We start from the raw sequence: 10,904 nt of genomic DNA on the forward strand, positions 1-10,904 counted from the left end.
AGTAAGCAGATGCTTTTGGAAACACATCAGGTGTGTCCCATCCAACTAAGCTGTGTATATTTGCATTGTATAAAGCAATTACATGGTGAGTATTGTAGATTAGTGACTTTCCAAATTAGTCAAAAAACAACTTCCAAGGTACCGGTGTCGTGCTGTGACACGTACATAGTGGGAACGCATGCTACAAGAGTTATCTTGTAACTTTTTAGATACATAGTTATATTTTCTATAATTTACATATGCATATTTAAGTATAATAATATGCCTTCTATCTCATCCTATTATTTTTCTCAAGGGTATCTTACTTTACCCCATCAGAATATACTATGGGAAAAGCGTCAATAGCTCCGCCTCTATAACTTGGGGCAAAAAACATTGATTCTTTCTTTCTACTATCTCATTATCATCTCACACCCTAGCTAGATCCTATATCTAGGGTAAACTCCAATATATATATATATTCTATGTATTTTTCATATTTTTCTTATATTTCTTTTTAATAGCTACTAGGAGGGAATCAAATCCTAGTGGGACACTAGGTGGCATGATTTCAAAGATACACTTATTTTAATGCATTATTGCAAGCATGATTACAAAGCTTTGTCAAGGAGCAATGTCATGCTTTCATATGGCATGAGGTGTCCTTTGGAATCAAATGAAAGTCTAGGCTAAGGGGACCACGGGAAGACTTTTGCTGCCAGAAATGGACCCTATTTTAATGAACTTTTTACACAAGGTTCCAATCCGAATTGGAAAATGCATATAAAAAGGAAGTCGTAGGTAATGAGATGAAGTTTCTGCTCATATTTTTACTTTTTTATTTGGAGCCACGGTTGAGGAGATATGATCAAAATACTGGACCCCAGTTTGCCCACATCATGCAGGTACAACTCATTTCCAACTTTTCCAGTTTGTGTTCACACTAGCTCTTCTCTTCTTGTGTAAACCCTTGTGGGTTACCTTCACCTATAAAAGGGGACCTCTTATTCCTTGAAAAGAACTCAAGCATTCAAGCCATTGATGAGAGGAATTCATGAGGGAGCGAGTAGTAATGCCAAATTGTACTTAGGCATTAACATAAGCCTAAGCCTACACTTTCTCATAGAGGAAGACTAGCCATTCTTGCATGCTATCCTTGGAAGATCAACTCTAATCAAAGAAGGTCTTGCACTTGGTGTATCAATCAAAGTGGAATTCTCCACTCTTCTTCTCTCTCCATCAATAATGGTGCTGAAGGGTTTGTCAAGTAAGATGTGTTCTACATTGATGTTTTCTTGATTTCTTGTTGTTTTCTTTTTCATCTCTAATCCAACATACATATATATGTATCTAATCTCATCTCCTTATCCAAACCTATCTCTCTCATTCTTAGTAATTCATCCTCTCTACAAATTCTAGGTTCTCTTTGCTACAGGTACATCTCTCCCCACAGTATCCTTATGCCTACGGGTAAGAATAAGGCTTGGGAGGGAAACTTCTCATCTCTTCACTTCTCTCATATCTACATTTCTCACATACTATCCTAGATGAATAACCCACATGATGATAATTTCTATCGCTTTCACTATGTACGATCTATTAGAATTAACGTATGGATTAGCCATAAAATACACTTTCAACAACGTATAGTGTTTCTCTTTGGCCCAGAAAGACTCAATGAAATAATCCTATCACCAGATCCCATCATACTACCTCTCATAGACTATAACTTTTCTTTTGACGTAAGCGTAGTTATCTTGCTATGAACCAAGAGGATTTGTACACACAATTAATCCCAATCACTAGACAAAATATATATATTATGGTAAGCACAAAACTACAATTCCAAAGAACAATTCGTAGCCTATTTGGTCAGCCAAGATTGAATGCCATTAACTCATCTATTAACCCTTTCATATTACCCATGATACGATATGACCATAGCCTTGATGTTTTCATCTTTGTGTTGTTTTGACATTCTCTTTTGTGTTCTTTCTTTGTGTGTGTGAGTGCAAGAGATAAAAAGTGGGTCTTCTTTGATTGCACTTCTTTCCAAACCCTAGTCTTCATGGCATCTATGGTTTAACTCCTTCATATAGTTTTTGTTGAGTTCTCACAAACTCTCACAGCCATAAGCCCGGTGCTTTCCTGGCAAGACCGCAAATTTCTCGACACCGGGCTAAAGGAATGTTGGTCGTTTTTTTTGCATTGACGGCCCCATACATTAAACATAACAATGTCAATGAATCCCATAACCATTACTAAAGAAAGTATGTTTTTGGCCATCCATGTTTCCTTTGTTGGCCTTAGGGTAAGTTCATAAGAATTTATGTACAATATTTGATTAGTGACAACAATCTCCTTTCCCAACTTGGATTGTATCCACTCGATACTCCCAATAGGTGAGGGTTTATGCTCAGGTGGTCTAAAATCGGGGTTCCTTGCAGCATAATGATACCAAGCTCAAAATGTATTAGGTCGAATATAATCCGTAGACATCAACATTTTCTTCTCTTTCCCATTATGCGTGGCAGTGACAAGCCTTTGCACTTACACTGCAGTTTGGAAATGCTCCTCCACCATAAGGTGGGAAAGTATATCCGCCCATATCCCTTGAGGTAAGATGTCAGTCATCTACACACACACACCCCATCACTCATGTTGGTAAGAATGATAAACCAAGATTCAAACTCAAATATTATATCCTCAAACAATATGTATTACATCAAAATCACATTTTTATAACTGCAGAAGACTAGAAAGGTACATAGTGTTTCTAGGGAGATAGAGATACATAAATACGAAAGGGTCCTATGAGTCCTATGAACCAATTCTTGGTTCCTACAATCGAGGTCCTACCCCTATATTTATTCACATCTCGAGTATCAAAGTTTAGCACTTCAACTTGTAAATTGAAATTCACATCTTCCTTTTCGTGCCACTCCTCCCCTCGTGATACATCCGTGGGTGGTAATCCATTAAAGCAGATTACATGAGCATGCCATTCATTTACATCACCTCTGTAGAAATATCTTCTCGATCTCACTATCATTGGTTGTGCTTGGGCAAAATCACTAATGCACCTAGGCTTCTTGTAGTCATCAAAGGTAATGGTGACATTGTGAGGTCTGTATTTGAGAATAGGTCCATAGACTCTATTGAACCATTCTTGGGGTACATAAGAGAACTGGCTGCCACCATTTAACTTCTTCCATACTCTAATTATGACCTTTTCAAAAAAGTCGTATCTTTGGTTTAGCATGAGGGCCTTCTTACTAAGTATGAGTTCACGACTTGGTATGTCCAAAAGAAAATATAGGTTAAGGTAAAGAACATATCCTTGCACTTTAACACTAGGTTGGTAACCTAACAAGACATAAAAGTGTCCTTTCAGGGTTTTGAAAAAAACCTCCAAAACCATAGTAGATCCACTTATTTTGTAAAATCCTTTCATGAGGTTATAGTTCAAGGCCTACTACACATGAAAAAAATAAGAAACTTGTAAAATTTCTCATCTTTTGGTCACACCAAGCCTCCAAAGTTGATGGACCAGTACATTTTCATCAAAACAGTCATTTCTTACGCTTTGTTGCATAAAAATAAGATTATGGATTTTTGTAGGACTTGAGATAAATTCCCTAGTTAACTTCAATGGGTTGGTGATCATAACATATGATTGCTTCTCACTCACTATTTTTTGTTTTGCCAAAATAAATAGGTACAAAAAAGTTGAATTTTTACCATTCTGCAAACCTATCATCAAAGTTTCCATAGCCACGCTCAATACAAATAATATATGCATGTTTTCTTAGTTCCCTATTGTCCTTTAGGTTCATAAGGAGCCATGGAGCATGTCAAAATACTAATACATCTCTTACCAAGGGGAATCTTGGGGACAAAGATGAAGTGCTAAATACAGCAAATATGAAAAAACTAGGTTCAACATTATGAGTTGTAGAATCCCACAGAAACTATTCAATATCTAGCCAAATTTGATCCTTATGACTAGATATGGTTACTACCTACAAAATGCATGTAGTTGTCACAAGAAACTAACAATATTGAAAAAGATATACTTGATATACTAGAATGTTTCGTTTTCTTCTATAATTGAAAAAAGCAACCATCGTTGTCTACTATGCAAAATAGGGTATTAGGTGCCCCAAAACTCAAGGAATATTAGCTTTATCTTCCAATATGCGACATAGAAAATCAAAACTGCATTTGGATATCATGAAAGCCACCAAAAAAATTCTAGAAGAGCTAAAATTGGCTAAAAAACAGGATTTGACAATTTTTGTAATTTGGTCATAACTTACAACTTTAACATTTATTTCTCCCTAGAAGCATCAGGACATGTTGAGGACTACTAAAGATAGTTCTCTAGCATTATAGACCTCACAAACATGAATTCTAGAGTGGTATAGCTGCAAAAACTTGAAAAAAGCCAAAAACAGGACCCGTTTTTTCACACAGTTTAGGTTGTGAAATGTTGTGCAAGGACAAGGTTAAAGATGGAATTGATATTCCAAAAAAATGTAGAGTTTTTTTCAACTCATGAGACAACTTTCTATACAGATAGCACCTCAAAATCCATTTTGAAACTTTTGACATAATTCAAGGAAAATGGTCACTTAACAGGACATAAAAGTGTCCCAGGACATAAAAGTGTCCCATTACCAACCTAGTGTTAATGTCGCCTTCTTGGATCTTTTTCTTGAACCAAAGTTGTGGATTGGTCATAAACATATCAGGCACTTGTGTTTGATGAGCTTCAACATATAACTCCCACGTAAGTGTTCGGAACAAGGTAGTCTCTAGTCCCCTTTGAAGCTCAAACCACTTCAATCCCCCAATGAAAATTGAATCCAACTGCATAATTAAAAAATAATCTTTGTAAAAAATCACTTGGGAGTTCATCTAGACAATTAACAAGATCCATCTAAAACAAGACAAGGAGAGAGAAAACTTAGTACACATGTGAACCAAAACTAAGTCTATGCTTCTTTTATTCATCAAAATTTGATTTTTATGACTTCATTACAATATTATGGGTGTCTCAAAGCTAGTTCTCTAGATATTCTTTTAACTCTCATGACAGGGTATTGTCTTAAACCTCCCACTCGACAACGTGGTCTATAGTTATCTTCTAGCTTTTCCTTTCCTATAATAGTTGCAAGAGATTCAAACTTCTTAGCGACTTTGACAGTTCTTAACATTTTGGAGCACATCACCAAGTAGTTGAACATGTCTCCTAGGCCGAACCATATTCTGAGTTGAAGTAGCCTGAGGTTGGCAAACCACTCTCTTGCCTTGTCGTCAATATAGATAAAGAATTGATGGAAGGTTTGTTGGTGAGGTTCCCGGGGTCTTTACTAAGGATTACCGTATGATGTCACGTGAGTGTACAATAGGGCGGGTTTATAAGGCCAAAAAGGTAGATTTTACAAAGGAGGGTCCTGTATATAGGGGGTAAAATGGCAGTTTTGGTGCACACAGGTGATGCCTTCCTAGTACCTACTAGTGAATCCCCCGGGGTGAGGAGTAAGGTAACTATGGTCAACACTCTTCCAAAAAGTTGTGCTTCTTGGCATGCCAAAGACTTTGGCCCCAATTTCTATGTAAAAAATTTTCAGCTCATCCCTAGACAACCGTGTTGCTATATTGTTGAACACTATGGCCAAGAACTCATTCCCTTGGCTAAAGCATTCAGACGTCACTCTGGGAGCCATTTGTTACTACAAAACAAACATTCAAAGAAAATACAATGCCGTTGTTGAACACTTCAACCACTTCACCATAGATCAAGCCAAACACTTCCACGCAAGAAGACAATCCAAACAAGTACCATCAACCAATGTCACTTATAGATGCATCATGAATACAATATCCTTTCTCAAACAACATGCATGAATGCGTGCACGATGCATAACTAACCCGACTAGTATCAGGCTTTAGGCTATCCCCATAACCTTAAGCATAGGCTCTGATACCAGGTGAGAGATACCCCCCCCGGGGTCTTTGCACAAAATATACAATTTACACCTTTATTCAATTTTCAATATACATCAAAGTTGCGGAAGTGTTTGCATAGGGGAGGAGCTCTCACCACCCTTCAAGCATGGAGTCTAATCCATGAGTCGGACTGCATCCAGAGGCACCTAGCGACTAGTGCTACCTCTGAATGGGTGTTATGAATGAAATCGTACTCAAGAAAATATAACATTGTGGAGGGTAAATATATGTGTACACCGCGTTGCAGGATGAGAGAGAGAGAGAGAGAATATAGTGACAGGGTTTTTTCCCTTTGGTCATCCAGGTTTTAAGACCCTAATCTAGAAACCCTCATCAACTTCTTGTATATATCACTTCTACATCAACAATAAGGAAATGGCTACCCAAGTCATTCGTAAAAGAGAGAAACAGCTACAGGTCTCCATATTCTTATCAAGAGCATCTTTTATCTTGAAGGGCGACAACAAAGCTCCATCAAAAAATGGCAAGTTAACAAATGGCCTACAATGACATGCAATGATGATATCAGCAAGAGATCTCTCAACAAGAAACATAAGGAGATCAACAATGTCGAAGCTAGTGAAGTATTGAGAGTCAACCACAAAGGCAGACACATCAAGAGAAATCTTCACGGGGCCAAAAAGGCACCAAGAAGAAGAACATTAGGAGAAAGTCGGACTCACTTTTGGGCCCTGTAAGAAGTGCCACGTCGGCTAAGAGAGAGAAAATAAAAATGTTAACTTGTGCATTTTATGTGATACTTTTCTGCGCAACAAAAAGCCAAAATGACATTCTTTGGTAGGTAGCCGCCTTCTTTATCATTCTTATCCTTCGTTCTCTTGTCAGGAATCCAACTAACCGTATGACTAATGATTTGAAATTCCAACTTACAAGCCTTCCCTCCAGAAACATAAGCCACACAAACTCTATCAACTAGAACTTGAGAATATGGCTTTCCCTCCCAAAACCTGAGATATTTCTCCGTCTTCTTCTCTATCAACTCTAGGAATGGAGAACGCATCTTTTCCTGATGAAAACACTAATTTGAGCTTACAATCCTCGGCCCCTTCATCTTTAACACTTACCCAAAGAAAGAACACACATCATCTTCATGTTGATGTATTGCAAGAGTATGCACCGTTGTAGAAACGTAGGAGGGAGTCTTTCTTATCTCAACGGGAGAAAGAAATTAGAAGGACAAACAAGGAACATCATTTGGATTTGTGGACCGATGGGTCTATTTATCCAAAGGATCCTATGACAAATGCACCACCTCCCTTTGCTAATATCACTAACCTCTTACATTTCACAGGTGATGGCAAGGATGGGCTATTGGGATACATCGAACATTTGGAAATGAGAGGATTGAATGCGGAAAGGCAAAGAAATTTGCTGGCAATGGAGAACATGCAGCTGAAGAATCTTAATGAAGCATGCTCTCAAAAGATTTCATCAAACAAAGAGACAATCCAAGGCCTTGAGAAGAAGATCACAAGTTTGCAAGAGAAAGACAACGTGCTTGGTAGTCGGAAAAGAAAACGAGATCTGTGCAACCTTGAGAACATGAAGGTTGGTAGTGGTGGCCTGAAAAAACGAATACGAGCTTTAAGGTAATTCGAAGTTTGTTTCTTCAATGTGCTTCATTAAGAAGTGGATACACTTACTTTCCTATACATGATCATAACGCATTGTGCTTTTTTGGCAGGTCTTTATTGCATCCAAATTCAAATGGTGCAGGCTTCAATGCCGGAGTGCATTACAGCTGTCTAGTTCCAAAAGAAGTAGTTGAAGAGATGATAACTCAGAAAAAATTTCGTAAGTTGAAAGGGAGGCTACTTACCTCCTTCATGAACGAGAATCAGCTGGAACCAATGGAAGTGCAAGCAATACTTGATGAGAGTGGCATCTCGCAAATGGGATACAAGGCACTATTCAAAGCATTAGCTAAAAAATCTTAAAATAAACTACAGAGAGGATCATTGCTGCCAAAGCCATCACATGTAAAGGCTGCTCGCCAGCACGTAAACGATGAGGTGTTTGAGAAACTGGGGTCACCATTCCATATTGAAGCAACGTTCTTAGGCAAGGGCGGCAGAGAGGTACATTTTAACGAGCACAACAACCTCTTCGTTGATCTTGAAGCATTGCAAAGGTATGCATTTCACTTCTTTGACATCAGTCGAGACGAGTGCGGTGGGGTTCTCAAGTTTGTTTTGAAGCTCCACGAGTGCGAGGTCCTGAAGAACAAGAAGTTGGAGAGAGTCACCATTACCCTCATGAACAAAGCTATGTATCCATCAATAACGAAAGAGGATCCACGATACTTCAACGTGCAATCAAAAAACAACATTCTATCTCTAGGATCGTTTCAGGTATACATCGGTCAATCTCTGATAACAAAAATATTGATTATTTGGTTGTTGATTTTGTGTTTTCATTTTTCACTGCAGGTTGATAAGGAAAATTTTGAAATCCTCGATTGGGTTTTTAGTCAAACCCAAATTCCTTCTATGATCAGTGAACAAAGAAACGGAGCCGTTCTTTCAGTGGAAGGATTTGGCGACTACACAGTGGAATGGCACATGGCAGGTGACTTAAAGACTCTTAAGTGTATGTACAACATAACACACGGAGCAGCTATGGCAAATCCATGCTTATATTGCATGGCTGATGCACAATCACTTGAGAGTGTGCAATGGATTAGAGCTCCCAACAGACATCTTCAAGATAAAACTTTTAAACCAGTGCTTGATATTCCTCTGAGTAGAGTTCACATCTGTACACTTCATGCACTCTGTCGAATAATTGAAAAGGTGGTTCATTTGTACATATGTTTTGCATGGACATTAAAGCCAGAGAGTGAGTCGAAAAGAGTGATCAAAGCATTAGAGGGAGTGCTCTCAGACATTGGTTTGCATGGAGGCAATGTCAAAATCGAAGAGGACCCTAAGATGTCTCAAAGTCGGTACAAGGTACCAAGGAAAGCATCGATAGGCGGAGTGAAGGCAAGAAGGTTTCTTGGGTTTAGCCTCAAAGATTCAGATAGAGAAGAAAGGAGAATCCTGTTCAACAAATGGAAACAGTTACATAAAGTGGTTAAAACAATGCTGATGGTGGGGCAATCCAGAATCACAAAGCGAACGTGTGGAAATCACTAGATAAAATTTTCCACTACCTTGAGCAACATTCTTGGGACCAAAGTAAGCTCACATCATTTCAAATAGCCTTGCTGGATTGGAAAAAGGCTTACCTTACAGGGTGGGGTGGGCAACATATCACACATTACATGGTAGGTTGGCATTCTACGTATACAAAACAAAATTTTAAATTGTACTCAACTGACCATTTTGTTTTATTTCAATGCATCACATACTATTCAACCATGGTCCATATTTTGCCAAGACATACGGTTCACTATCAATATGGTCCACACAAGGCATGGAAAAAACCCACTACATGGCAAGAACAGGTTATTTTAAGCACACTCGGCATGGGGGAGGAAAATAAAAGGCCAATAGCTTATTAGAGTTACACCAATGGACTTATAGATGACTAATTCATAGAGCAAGGCAGAAGGAACTTCTTAAGAGTTCAAAAATTACACGGTCTTTACAACACATCCGCAAAGAGAAGAAACAGATGTCTTGGGGAGCATCAAATGCGGTCGAGCGCCATGCGAGGTGGTGCCAGACACGAGTCAGGAGCAGGAGAATATGGACCTGAGCCCGTCTTTTTTATCCTCTTTGATGCACCTCCTTCCTCCTCACTTTGTACCTCTTCGATGTGCAAGCTCTGTAGACGAGCTCGTTCCTCGGTTGGTGGCAGCATCCCTACGGGCATCATGCGTCTTCTTTCCCTCAGAAACAGCCTCTTATTGTATGGATCTAAGCCTTCCGGGTCTTCAACCCGTGCAGCCAGAGCCTAAGCTGTGTAGGACATGAAATATGGGGCTCTGAGTACCTGGCACTCATACCCAATGCCAAATACACGTAGAGCAAACTCTTTTTCAATCAGAATTACTCTTTCTGCGTTTAGTGGGAGGGGGTGCCCACCACACAATCTTGTAATAGCTTTCATTGAAAACAGAGGGAACTTTGCATTGTCATCGGAATATTCCTTGTGGTATATTATGATCTACATAATAATTGCAATCAATTTATTAGCCATAAGTGAGATGAGTACAATTGTCAAGTACTTGAATTGTTTCTACAAACCTTTTTGTGGTTGAAACACCCAATGTAGTGAGACAACGCTGCATCCTTGCCTTGGACTCCACTGACAAGCCCTTGGCGTGAGCCTCCCGCTCTTCTAAGGAAACTATCGTCATACACTAGCACTCGGCAGCAAAAAAACATGTTCATGATATTTTATCACTCGGCCATCTCTAATACTATATGAATGCTCGACAAAAGTTACCATCTGATTCTCATCCATTTCCAGCATCGACCTCCCCCATAAGTGAATAGACTGACTATTCATTGCATGATCTTCAACTGCCACATTTCTACCCATGTTTTCCAAGCCGAGTTGTTTTGTTGTCAATTCAAACTGCTCATCTGTTGGCAAATCGGCCTCTCCTGACTTCGCCTCATTGAACGTTTCTTTAATCAGTTGCGACCCTGAAGTGAACTGTGAGTCACAGACAGCTGTGTCAGTAATAAGATATTGGTCCACTGCATCATCGTCCACAAACCCCATGCCTGCCTCACAAAAATTTGCAATTTCCGTTAGGCAGTAGTCCTCCCGTATATTGAGCTCATGCATGATATCTGTGAGTGGAATATAGTGGGTGTGGGTGTCACCCGCCATAGCAAAGTTGGGAGCACAATTGAGAGGCAAAGTCACTTCCATACTTGGGCTTTCTTGCTTGCACCCTATTGCTGCATCGGCAAGAGAAACAAGAGTTAAGC

General features: G+C 39.2%; 1 pseudogene; it reads right to left on the reverse strand.

The window, feature by feature from the left end:
* The window catches only part of LOC147454811 (uncharacterized), a 38,060-nt pseudogene extending 27,368 nt beyond the window's left edge, over window positions 1-10,692 (reverse strand).
* Between the last annotated feature and the right edge of the window lie 212 nt (window positions 10,693-10,904).

This window comes from Adiantum capillus-veneris, chromosome 7, assembly GCF_014529385.1.
Source record: "Adiantum capillus-veneris isolate H3 chromosome 7, ASM1452938v2, whole genome shotgun sequence".
NCBI classification, from domain to species: Eukaryota; Viridiplantae; Streptophyta; class Polypodiopsida; order Polypodiales; family Pteridaceae; genus Adiantum; species Adiantum capillus-veneris.